The sequence below is a fragment of the Sitophilus oryzae genome, unplaced genomic scaffold, assembly GCF_002938485.1.
Source record: "Sitophilus oryzae breed Bouriz unplaced genomic scaffold, Soryzae_2.0 scaffold_85_pilon_pilon, whole genome shotgun sequence".
NCBI lineage: Eukaryota > Metazoa > Arthropoda > Insecta > Coleoptera > Curculionidae > Sitophilus > Sitophilus oryzae.
Genome location: NW_022147483.1, coordinates 1,600,060 through 1,613,903, shown reverse-complemented (window position 1 = coordinate 1,613,903; position 13,844 = coordinate 1,600,060). Strand labels below are relative to the sequence as shown.

Here is a 13,844-nt window from a genome sequence, read left to right as displayed (position 1 = left end):
AAATTGATCACTGGCACTATAGTAAGGGTCATTTCTATATTTATATTTTTAGTAAAACAAGTACCAGTAATGTTGTTTTGTAGACATTTCTTTTATTTCTTCTTGTAATTACGCACTAACATTATAGCCTTTATTCTTGGTTTCGATGTATTTATAGCATTAAAAATGTATTTAAACAGCTTCATTTTATGTTTATTTCCTAATTTTTGTGTGTTTATGTTTATAATTACTTATTTGTTTCTTATTTATGACAATAAATGTTTTGCCTTACGTAAAAAAACGATTTCAGTGGAACGTATTGAGTAAATAATAACTTTTGAGAACAAAATTAAGCTTAATTTAGAAGAATTTTCTTATAAACGATTTTATTAGTAATAAATAAATAAATTTTATGAGCAGCTTAAATTTTACGAATGACTTCAATCTGGCAACGCCGGTCATGCTTTGGTCGTTTGCAATAGAAGGACCCGTACGTCCGCCCGTCCGTTGCATCGATTTTTTTAAATTTTCTGACGAAAAAGTGCGTTTAGTGTACACAATTTATGCGTAATCTGTTACTAGTGCCCTGCTTAGCCTCCTGAAAAAGTGAGTACCCGTAATTTTATGTATTTTTTGAGATATTTTAGTTTAATATTTTTGGATTTCGCAATATCCATCATGGCTGCCTTGTTCTCAATGTTCAACATTAAGTTATTAATTTCTAAGGATATTGTTTAAATAATATACGTAGTTAATAGATAAGTATGTAAAACTATGTATTTTCGGTACTTTCTATACTGCGTGTTACATAAGCGGGTCAAATAGTACTACATTTTTGGTAAATTACGTAATGGTATCTTTGATTTTTTGTTTAATTTTTTCGGCCAAGAAATGTTTAAATAAAATGGCCGCCTGTTGGAATTCGATGTCTTGATTTTTTGTAAATTGCTATTTTTAATTTAAATTTCTTTTTATAGGGTATACTTAGAGTTTTCTTTATTTTTTAAAAATATAAAATATGCGCATTAATAATATTTTGAATGAGTAGGTTTTTTGTATTTATGTTTTAAATAGGTAGGTTCATTAGGAATTTTATTACGTATTTTTTTGATTTAAGAATCCTACATATTTATGTTTCAGCATTTTTGTAATGATTTCTGATATTGGTATTTTAAAATATATTTCTCTTTTAAAGCGCGTTATGTAATATTACATGTTAAAAAATAGTATTAATGTTGACAAACGATTTTTGCTAATTCAGTATTAGTTGTAAATTTGCATTGAAGAAATAAATCAATTGTTACTGAATTTTTATAAAAATTAAAATATTTTGAAAACAGTAAGTATGATTATTTTGAGGTAAATTTTGACCGAATGTTTTTTGTCTTCATAGTAGAAACTAAAAATGTAATAAAATATATAGGATGTCTCATTGTTAAAAAAAATATAACTTTAATATTTTTTATTTATTTGAAACACTGTAGGTTTAACTTATTTTAGCTCTTAATAATATGTTACAACTCTAAAAACTCCTTGTGTATTTTTATTTTTTTTTGTATGTTACATCATGGAAAAATTCTTTGGATTTTGACCATATTCATCAAATTTATATCCCTTTTTTCCTTAGATCATATAACATCTTTATATTTTTGACATTTTTGGTATAATAATCAAGGAAAAATCTTATAAAATATTGCTGAGGTATAAATGGAGCATCTCTTTAAAATATACCTATTTATATATTGTCGAAATATTTTTATAGGTGTTCGATTTTTTTATAGGTATTCCAATATTTTGTTCTTTTTTTAGGCGCGTTATATTAATACTACAACACCACACACTGCTTCCCCACTCACACGAGCATTGCTAGCTCTCTGTGTTGGTTAATAAAATTTCCTAATTCAACATTAGTGAATTTCGTTAGCTGATGCGGTTGGTTAACAGTGTTTTTGTTGGTGTGGATCCCCGGCTTAAGATGACTCCAGAGCGCGGCGCGGCCTTCCCCAAGAGAGGAGACTTCTTGGGTCACCCCCTAACTCTGATGTTCGGGCATCGATGACCTGTGTAGCATGCAGAGGTACCCAAGGGAGTCACCACCCTCTGGTTTACGAGCTAGGTGTTCTAACGCTAGAGGCTTCGGCCGGATACGACCTGGCACCCAAGCTCCGAGACTTCTTCGTGCACGTATTCCGTGACCCTCGAAGAGGCAGGGGGCGGGATATCGGACACATTGAAGATGATGAGGGGGGTCCGCCTGTAGGGGGTCCCGGTGGATGTCCGTCCGACGGGTGACGAGGGTGACCCCAGACGAGGCGGCTTAATTGGGATGGGAACTGACTGGTGAGGCTTAATCGTCGACCAATGGGTCGAATCTGCATAAGGAAGGCAACCAGCACACACTCACAGGCGGGTCGTGGAAACATTTTTTGTTTTTTCTCTTGGTCTGCCCCGCGTCGAATTTTGAAGGCAGAAAATGTCGGGAGGAGGCGAGCATAACCAGGCCTTACTTAAACCTGTTAAAAGTAAGTCTAATTTTTTTATATTAGATTAAATTGTAAACTTTTACTGTACTCCCTACCAAATAACTTTTTTATCGCACCATGTAGCAATCAAAATACTTTTTATATAAGTGTTGTATATTTTAGTTTTTTTGTTACAACATACATGAGCTTCAATTTAAAGTAGAATAACTTGTATAATAATTAGATCAACTTTTTTAAAACTTATAGTAGATATAAGTTTAAATTCTAATTTAACTTGTATAGTTACTTATATAACTAATTTATTTTCATTTTTTTAGGACAATCCGGGTTCGCAGCGCGATTTTAAAAAACAAGATTGAAGAAGTCAGAAATTCTATCTACATGCTGCATATGATCAGTCCCAAAAAAATTCGGATTGTTCCAGGCACCGTCGCATACCTGGAAAACGTGTTTATTGTCAACTCTACAGGATCGACCGAAGTCCATGGAGTTGGGGATATTTGATGTGCCCCATAGCAGTGAGACGCCACTGTTTTTTTCGCCGTATAATTATTAATTATTATGATGGGACTGAAAATGAACTTAAGCAAGATGTAATGGTGAGTTTTTATATTTTTACATTGGTTTTTTTTGTTGTCTATAGCTTGTTTTTTTGTTTCTTCTAGCATATGTATTTGCTAGAAATATTCTAATATTATTTTTTTTCTCTTACAGGTGATACAGTATGGCTTGGAGAACTTCAAAAGTCGGTTCGCGTCGTGGTTCCAAAGCAGTAACTTTAGGTTCCCTACATTTACAGAATGTTGCATTAAGTACTCATTTTTAATTTGCAATTTTTACATTCATTTTTACTTTTTTTCTTACTCTATACAAGGCTTTAATATAAAGTTTTTTTAGCAATAATAAATGGGTAATAAAAAATAACTCCAAAGAGACAAAATTAGGTAGCATATTGTTTTTCTATTACAGTTGGAAATAACTATTTTTCGTCTTGTTTTAATATTGATATTATTTAATTTTTTTTAGTGATTTTTAATTAAACGTAAATTAGTAAATAATGTAATTTTACATTATAATGAGAATTAAAGTATTAGTAATTTATTTTTGTTACTAAAATTAAATTCTGTTTGTTCCTGCATAAATCTTTTTAGTACTATACTGCTTTGGAATGAATTTTTTTGGGGGACAACAGCAGGATTAGCGCCATCTTCTAGATGCCATCAGGTAAATTTATATAACTTTATATTTATCACTTTCTTTGGCTAAAAAAAGTGTTTTGCTTTGTTTTAGGTAGGTGCGCTGGCGTAGGTGTTTGTTGTAGCATTATTATCCTATTCCCCCCTTTTAAAAATGTTTGTAAGACGCCTGAAATTTGTATAAGTTAGTTGTATAAGTAGTTGAATAAGAATTGGTGAGACTTGGAAAATAGAAGAGGGCAGAGAAGATGGAAGAGGATTGCTTTGAAATAGAAGGAGAGGAGATAGAAGATGTTTGAGGAAAGGAGGAGGATTTTGTTTACTGTGACGTAAGTTTTTTGAATGAAATTTGGAGCAACTGTATTAAGGTGTTTTTTTTTCATCTAGTTACAAAAAATAAATACTTATCACAACTTTTATTTTTTTATAGATGTTATTGGTATCTTGGACATCAAGTTTCATTTATTTATGTATTAAACAAGCATATCTATTGGTGGAAATGTAGAATAGCAGATGTTATAACAACTTGGATGAATTATCAGAAACATCCAAGAAGTTTTGACATAATTTAAACTGGGAAAAGGCTCACAAATGACCAATTTATTCTACAGTAGATACAGGACATTAAATTGACTTCAACATCGCAGATATCTCTCAAAAATGGTAAGTTTTCTTCACATTATTTTCTTTCCTATTAAAGTTTTTGGAAAGCTTGGAAGTTATGACATATTTTACACATATGTATATTTTAATAACTTTTTAATTTTTTTTAAATTTATTAGGAGAATTTTTTTATTCAAATCAACTTAATTTTATATTTTGCCTAACTATATTGATATTACAATGTTTTCTTATTTATTTTAATTTCCTACATCGATACAAATTAATATACTTATTAATATTTGTTTATTTTTAGATATCTGTTCGAGTGATGTACTGGGCGTTAACAGTTGCTGTTACAAATCTGCAAATGAGTTAGAACTGTACATAAGTTTGATGAATGCTGGAGGAATTTTTTGATCGGAATGATACTGAAAATCTTACTTACAAATGACAATTTCAAGATACAATCAATAGTACTTAGATTAATTGGCCTTCGTTACCATTGCGCTATGAAAATGGTAAGTTATTTTTATTTTTTATTATTTTTTAAGGCTTCAATTTTTGTATTTAACTACAAAATTGTAGGCTTCAAATTCAAAATAAAATAAGTTTGAGATTGAAAATAAAATATATTTTTTTTCAATCTTTGTAGTTATTTACAAATTTGTATCAGACAATTTTAATTTTATTTAGTATGTTTTCTTTTTGTAAAAATCTATGAATATTTGACAATATTTTAAAGAGTTACTATTGCGTTTATTTTTTTAATATCTACCTAAACATATTTTTTTATTCCAAAATGTGCGAAGCAACTGACTTTATAAAAATTTACTTATTTATTTTTTGAATTTTTAGTAAGCAATATAAATTGGTATTAATGGACGTTTCGACAGCTGTTTCCAGTCCAAGTTCCAGTTTTAATGGATAATCTTTAATGGACACAGAAAAATGACATTCACTGGATTGACTTCAACACCTGTTGCCTTTTAATAATGGTAAGTTATGCCTCTCAACTTATTCTTATAAAATTTAAAAATCTTATAAAAATATTAAATTTTCCATCGTATTCAATTAAACCATTAAAACAATAATAAAAAGGCAGGACGAAATAAAATACAGACACTGTATTACTGGTTGCATATCAGCGATCTTGGAAAAAAATGCAGTTTTTAAATCTGGTTTTAATAATTATTAAAGTTTCCACTAAGATAAGCACAATAAAATTACGGTATGGTAAATATAAGTTGATTTTTTTTATTTTGATATTTTTAGTACAGCAGATACCTTATTTATATTTTTTTCGATCGTTAAAACCGCTAATATTAATATAAAAATTATAACTATTTTTTATTAGAGTCGGTTTAAGATCTTTATTGTTTGAGACTTATTTAAATTGGTATAATAGCCGTATATTTATGATTTTACATAGTTCTAAACAAGTTCTAAATATTAATATTTTTTTTTTGTTTTTAAAAATCTTTAAAAATTGATTCGTTAAAAAATTACTTAATACTTTTTTTGAATTTTAGGTATACAATGGGACAATTGGTGTTAGAAGTCAACAAGTAGTACTAGTTGCAAATAATATATTATGGCGGACATCAAAAAACTTTAAATGGAATGAAAGTTGCAGAAAAAGACTCAGAGGACTGTACTTAATAGCTGTTAGAGTGGATGCAGTCCTTCATCAATGGTAAGTTATTTCAGGCGTCTATATAAGTGCAAAACCTGATAAGTCCATTGAAATCAATTTTACAGAATAGACTAAACATTATTTAAAATATTCTGAATAGTAGAAAGAATAATAAATCTACAGGGCTGAATTTATCTGGTGTATTATTTCTTGAAAATATCTTGCATGAAAATGTAATTCTTCTTCTAAATGTAATGGTGTATAGATCTCAATTTTCCAAAATGTGTCACTTGTCGGGTTTTGCATTTAGACGTCTAGTTTATTTATTTTATTTTTTTTTTATTAAATTTCTTTGACAAGGTTGAAAATTATGATAAATTTAGTATGAACAAACTGACGTCATAATTTCTTTTATTATTTAATTTTTATTTGTACTTTTAGTGAGCTGAACAAATTGATGGTAAAGGACATTTTGACAGCTGCTGTCACAACTCAACGAACAAGTTGCAGCTTTGAAGGAAAATTTTTGATTGGATACAGAAAAATGTCAGTCGTTACAGGATGTAAAGTTAATAGAACCAGGGTTGGGCTCGACATCTGTTGCCTTTTAATAATGGTAAGTTTTTTTGATCATTTTATTTACAGAGATTTTCATACAACTGGTTCATTAAGAAATTTTCAAGGTATATATTTTTCTAAGTCTATAACTAGTTTAATTTAGACTGTTATTTCATCTTAAAATACTTTTAATGAGCTAGTTACGTGAAATACCCTCTAATTATTTTTATCAATTGGCATTGATAAGCTTGAAAATTCTGTAAAATTATTAAATTTTGTAAAATATTCATACTTTGCAGTTTGTACAGTGTTAGCTTTAGTTTTATTATTAGCTTTCGTTAGTTTTATTTTGCCCTAAATTTAACAGGTTTTAACTTTTTTTTATTTTGCAAACTAGAATTTTCATTGAAAAAAAAAAGAAATTAGAAGGTTTTAATTATTATTAATAATAATTATTTTTATCTATTTTTTAAATTTACAGGGTAATAACATAACATACATAATAACAATAAAATGTATTAAAACTTGACAGGAAAGCCTATAATTTTTTTTAACGAATGTTCTAGCTCAAAAAATAAAAAAGTTGTGTATTACTAGTTGCATAGCCTTTTTTTAATTATTAAAGTTACCACCAAAATAAATGTAATAATTTACAAGTTATTGCTAAATATTTTTTATATATATATCTAGTAAATTAGATCTTTCATTTTATGGTCATTAATAACTCGCTATTACTTTCATATCAAGGAAATTTACAATTTTTATATTATTTCTGAAGTTATCAATAAAAGTCTTTCTTTTAATTTTGTATAACTCTTTATAACTTCTTCAAATTAATATTAACAAAATGAGTATTATTTATTTGTTATTTTAGATAGTTTCAAATATTAAGAAAATTTATGTTATTGTCTGTTTTCTGATAGCTTCTTCAAAAATTGCTATAATAAAAAATTACCTAATATATATTTTTTTATTTAGGTATACGAAAAGACAATTGCTATTAGAAACAAATAAGTTCTACTAGCTGCAACTAATGGTGGTCATAAAAGAGATTTAAATGAAATGAGAGAGAAACTTGTGCAGAAGAAATCGAGGAAAACCATTTTGAACTACTGTTACTTAATAGCTCTTAGAGGGGATCCAGTTCTTCATCAATGGTAAGTTATTTTTCTATCTTTTATAAAATTTCATTGGACAGCTTGAAAATTTTTAAAATTTTCTAATATTCGAGCGCTTTTGTTCCAATATTAGAAAAGCCAACAACTGTTAAAAATAGGCAGGACAAAATAAAATGCTGATACTGTATTACTGGTTGCATATTGTTACGGATTCCGTGGGTCCACTAATTTAAACTCACGATAAAATACTTAACGGATTTATTTTCGCACTATATACACCACAATTTATACTGATTACAACACACAATTAACTATTTAAAAAAATCCTTCGCCAAATTGTCAACATTCGCTATTCAAAACTATTTGGTTTAAAATTACAGACGATATATTAATGTTCCCACTAGAATAAACGCAATAAATATCTATATCGTAGTCTCATAGTGTATTCCGTCTTTTCATGAAGAGCCTAGTCACTTAATGAAATAAACTAACCTAACAACATAACTAGCCTGTTAACCTAACCAAAGCTTCATGAAGTGACGAGGATCTTCACGAAAAGACGGAATACACTATGGGACTACGACATATACATTATTTTAAGAAATATAATTTTAATTAATCTTTTTTGTTTTGTTTTTATTAATTTTGTTTTCAGAAATCTTCCAAAATTAGTATAGTAAAAATTTACTTAATATTTTTTTGGAATTTTAGGTATACGCTACAATCCGTACTATCTGCAAATATTATGGTGGACATCAAAAAGCTTTAAATGGAATGAAACTTGCAGGAAAAGACTCAGAAAACCCATTTAGAACTGTACTTAATAGCTGTTGAAAAGTGGTCGGCAGTCCTTTATCAATGGTAAGTTATTTATCTCTTTTTTCTTACTAAATTTTATCGACAAGCTTGAAAATGATGATACGTTTTCATAATATTCAAGCTGCACAGGTCTCTGAGGTCAACGTCTATTCCTACATATATGTCATTTATTAAAAATTGATATAAAAACTTGTCAAAAATAATATTTAGCTGAAAAAAAGGAAAAAGGTTTCAAACTTACTAATTATTATCCAACTGTGAAAACCTTAATTTAAAAAAATATGAGCTGTGAATTTTTTTAACATTTCATTCTTTCATTTTTATACCAATTTTTTATAAATGATATATTGTGGTCTACCTGGCAGAAATAATTGTCATCAATTGTTATTTCAAAAGCCACTATATAATGCTGTTTTTTTTTCTCATCCGGTATATACAAATTATTAATTTAAAATAACATAGTTATTGTATTAATAAAAATATATTTATTTTAATTTTTACATAGATCGCCCTATTCATTTTTTTAATATTATTTTTATTTTATTTTTTAGATATCTCCGCATTTTTCTTAACAATGGATATCAACAGTTTCTCCTACTCCTCACTTTCCTCTTTCACTCAACATAAAGCAGACTCAATATTCCTCAATGCCGCAATGAAGCTAACGAACCTTGGTGAGTTCGTTAGCTTCATTAATAGTGTTATTGTTTCAATAAATTTCTTTATTGGTTTTTATCTTCTTACTATATAATTATATCAGGCGTCATTTTAATGTTAATTTTTTGTAAAATTTTGATAATCTGGACAGAAATCTTTTTCTTTTTCTTAAACTTTTGCAAAATAAAACATTAGTTAAGAACAATACTTTATTTTATAAATAGGACCATCATCTCTATTTATATTGCCTTTATATTAATTGCCTCTAGTTTGAGGCATGTTTGATTAATTTTAAATCATTAAAATCTATGCATTAATCTTTATGAAAAATATGTTGAGCAATGTAATAGTAATCTGTTATAATTTTTCATCTCTTAAGCCTTTTTTCAATCTCATTTAGCTTTTAATTTTGCATTCATGATTAAAATTCATTAAAGGTCATTAGATATTGTAATTATTAATTAAATTGTTTTAATAGAATTAAAGACATTCTTTATTAATTTGTATCAATACCAATTATTTATAGTAGTAGTTCTTTAATTATTTTTGTCTTATACTATTTATAATTTCCTAAGCTACTCATTTATTTCGGATTATCAAAATTATAAATTTTATACTTGCGCAGCTGCGTCACTATAACTCTATGAACACAAGTATTATTTTGGTTCTAAAGTTTATTTTTTTAATATTTATTTAATGTATTAAACACACTAAATTTCATGATTTTTTATCTCTATATCTGCGATCAGATGATAATTTAATAGTTAATGGTCAATTTAATCATTTTATAAGTTCTGGAATGATTATTTTTAGTAAAATAACCATTTGGTTTAATCTTTTGTTTCATATATTTTTTTTGGCATGTTTAATAGTCTATCCAACGAGGACCCATGACAGTGACAGTTGTGTTTGTCATTAAACAGAGTAAAGTGTAATTGCTGTCTTTTTAAGGATATCTTCTGTCAAAATCTTCTTCAGCTCGTTGAACAGACTATTTAACGTAAGCCATTTTGTATATGTATTTGTATAGTAATAATGTTAATGTTAATACAGCGAAATGGAACAAATTCGATAATAAAGAGAAATAGAAATAATATGTCGTAAAAACGCTTGCACACGTGGACTGACATGTTTAGTTGCGCATTTCATTCAACAAAGACTTTTGTACAGGGTGTGTATGAAACAGTCGCTAATACTAATTTTTTATTGTATAGTTCTAAAATCTAGCGCATCTGTCATAACATAATACAAATTAAACTTAAAACAACTTTATTTTTATTTTTTACATACCTATAACATTGCTGTTTGTCCTAATTTTTTTGGTCAAGTTTTAATTTAATTAAAAAAACGTAAAAAAAAAAAAAAAAAAAAAAAGTTATTTTTATAAACATGTTTAATGTTTAAATAAGACACCTGTATATTAGGAGTGTATTAAATAGCACATTTTTTTCTGATTTTTAGAGATAATCACACATGCTTTTTAATTTAACAGTGCAAAAATGTTGTAAGTTGTCAATTTTTTAATGTTATTGGGTATAATGTATGTTTTAAAACGGGAACCCTGTATATAAAGTATAATATACATTTTATATCAAAAATATATTAAAAAAAAAAAACTTTTATTTTTTTACAACACAGTTAGTTGTTTAGTTGAATATTTCGTGTTGTATCTAACTAAATATATTCTATGATAGCCTAGTGCATTCGCCATAATATAAAATGAGCGAAACTAATTTGTATTTTAACCAGTTATTATTTTTAAAAAAAAAATAATATTTATTATCGCATTTATTTCATATTCACTCTTCTTACCTGAAGTTTTGTAGTTAACTAACTAGAAGTACATGGGGCACCATCTGTTTAATTATAGCCATTCTTTTAATAGTTTTGTGTCATATTTCAACTTAAAAACTTTGTTTCAAAAAACTTTAACAGTTATTTGCAAACGCTTCTTAAATAAAGTCGGATAAAATTCAATCTTATTTTTTTTTTGAAATATTTCATTTTGTTGATTTAACGTTAATTATTTAAAGATATATAATCATTCTTTATTTCAGTTTAGAGTATTTTTTTAGGCTCTTAATATTTTTTAGTCTTATTGTTACTACCTGTTCTTAATACAAAATTTAGATCGTTGTAGATATTGAAAATTACTCATTAGAAATAACAATAAAAACGAAGTAATCAATAAAAATATAATATTTATTTATTTTCATCTAATAATAAAGTACAGTATAATTAATACAATTATATTTTGTTAAAAAATATATGGATGCTACATGTACATCTAATTGAGTTTGTTTTGGCAGTTGTTTCTAGATTGTTCTTTATTTATTGTAAAACTTAACTGTCGCCCCATTTTTCTTGATTACAATTTGCTTTTTAATGTAATATAATCAATATAAGGTGTTTTTTTTCAGTACAAAGATTAATTAAATAATTTAATTTGCAGAGTAAGGTAATTGTTAAATTATAATATTATTTGGTATTGGTTTTGTTGCTCTAATTTTTAGAAGTTTAAAAAAAAAAAAAAAAATGAAAAAAAGATAAATACACTCCTCAATTTGATTGAATACACCTAATATTGATTATCAAATATTATTGATGTCCTTTTATGCTGGTGGTTATCCACTTTAATTTTTTTTCGTGGTTTATATCGTAATTAATAATATTAGAAAAAAAAAATATTTCTACAAAATATTTTTATTTTTTTTTTTTTTTTTTTTTTCAATCTTATTTTTTTTTCTTTTATAAATAATGGTAATATAATTTTTTTAATTTTATATGATAATTTACAATATATACTGTATACAGGGGTGATGTCCCAGTATACTGAAAAATCTTCAAATCAAGTTAACATATTTTTCCTCCATTCTTTCTGCAAACTGTTTTAATAGATATACACGGTGATTCTACTAAAATTTTTACACTTATGCTGCAGTTTTTTTGTAAATGGGATAGGTTTATATTTTGTTTGCTTGTAAGATTACTAATAGAAATTTTCTCAAATTTTAAATATACACACTATTATTTTGTTTTTCAAATTTTTTTTTTTTTTTTTCGATCATATTGTGTGTATGTATTGTATTTATTTAGAAAATTTTTTTTTTTTTTTTTTTTTTTAAGAATGTCTGAAAATCTATGTCGTGCTTCTATATCAAATCTAATTGAAGTCAAAAATAATTTATAACTTTATATTATCCAACCTATTCACGATATAAAGTCAAAAACATAACTGCAGTTTAAATTAATAGTAAATCTTAAAAAATGGTACAAAAAGTATGAGCTCTATAAATTATTATAGATAATTTTTTTTTAGTTTAAGGGGAAACTACAAACAACATTAGTTGCAAATATTTGTACTCACCCTGTACATGTGTAGAAATATTTTCAACATGTGCGCTACCATTGTCCACATTTGTAAAAATTGGGGTGACAATCGCAGAACAGAAAAATTTATATTAGGTCTTTTTAATATACCGGGCCGCCTGTAATTTCGATATAGGCTTTTTGTCTAATTGGCATAGACCTATGGCATAGACAGTGTTGATAACCACAGTAAAAAACAGGGTCCTGCAACAGAGCGTCTTCGGTTAATTTTAAGTGCAGACCATAAACGTGCACTAGGTCGTTTTTCAGGAAATTATGTTCAGTTGTATAGGGTGCTGAAAAATGGTGGATTATAATTAAAGGCCTCTTTACACGTTTTTACACTAAACTTGTTTTGATAGTTCAAGCGAAAAAGTACATAAAATATAGATGCAGGTTTTTCAGACATTTAGTGCGATAAAAATTAAGAGATTTTTAGAATAATTCTGATCGTGTTTTGTTTATTTTTATTTCAATCTCTGGCGATTCAGGTAAAACCTTACGTGTCCTACATTTAAAGTTTTCTTCTACCTTCAATAGGAAAACTTGCTGGTATCATACTGCTAAATATTTCCCGCAGAAAACTCTGTATATACCGTATGATCGAAAAAAAAAAACGGCGTCAGTTGGCTGGGAAATGAACATCGATGTTCCATATAATTAACAGTCATCGCTGACGCGGTTTTTTTTTTTTTTTTTTTTTTTTTTTTTTTTGTCTAAAAAATTAAAAAATACAAGGCTTGAAATAGAAACAATGCTTGGTATTTACTACAGGTGGTCTGTACTAACGATTATAATATTTATTATATACTTAGATAACTATACATGGTGCTCAACGTTTAATATGAAGGTGGTTAAAAACATACAGTAATTTTTCTTGGGTTTTTTTAACAGTAAAATACAGGGCAAAAAACTATTAGGTGAAAAAGTCGTGTCAATATTTCAGTGCGTTCCTTTTAAAAAATAAGAAATTTTAGCAAGTTCGGCATCGAATTTTGAACCCCCTGTACAATGTACGATTACGATATTCATGATAAGTTAGTGTGAACCAACTGTAAACACTGAGTATAGTTTTAACTTCAAGGCGTCAATTTGTAGGTTTTTAGTTATTTTTTAAAATATATTGTAAATGTATATATTTTTATTGGTTAGTTTATTTCTCTGGAACTAATCAAAACTTCTACAGTGATAAGAAAGGAATACTTTACACTCGCACTTTTTTTAGATATCCTGTATACAAGTGAATATACTTTCGTGAAATATGTTCCAGCAAGAGCGTAGCTAAGGGTAAGCAGAGCGTAAGCTAGAGATTAAAAAATTGCCTTAAGGGTAAGTTTTCGAGAAATTGCAAAAAAAAACGAGGATTTTGTTTTACTGCGCCTTCTAGGCCATCGACTGGCGACGCTCTTCTCTTGTATTCAGTAAAATT

The 13,844-nt window shown here is 27.3% G+C and overlaps 1 long non-coding RNA gene across 4 annotated transcripts; it reads left to right on the top strand.

The window, feature by feature from the left end:
* Positions 1–475: 475 nt before the first annotated feature.
* On the top strand, positions 476–9,712 carry LOC115890139. Of its 4 annotated transcripts, XR_004051572.1 has the most exons (10): positions 3,570–3,686; positions 3,753–3,987; positions 4,089–4,321; positions 4,575–4,779; positions 5,117–5,256; positions 5,791–5,954; positions 6,336–6,510; positions 7,431–7,609; positions 8,282–8,431; positions 8,941–9,712. It is a non-coding gene; the product is annotated as an uncharacterized LOC115890139 (long non-coding RNA). The 4 variants fall into 4 exon arrangements; XR_004051571.1 differs by lacking the exons at positions 3,570–3,686; positions 3,753–3,987 and adding an exon at positions 4,002–4,026; XR_004051574.1 differs by lacking the exons at positions 3,570–3,686; positions 3,753–3,987; positions 4,089–4,321 and adding an exon at positions 476–585.
* The last annotated feature ends 4,132 nt before the right edge of the window (positions 9,713–13,844 follow it).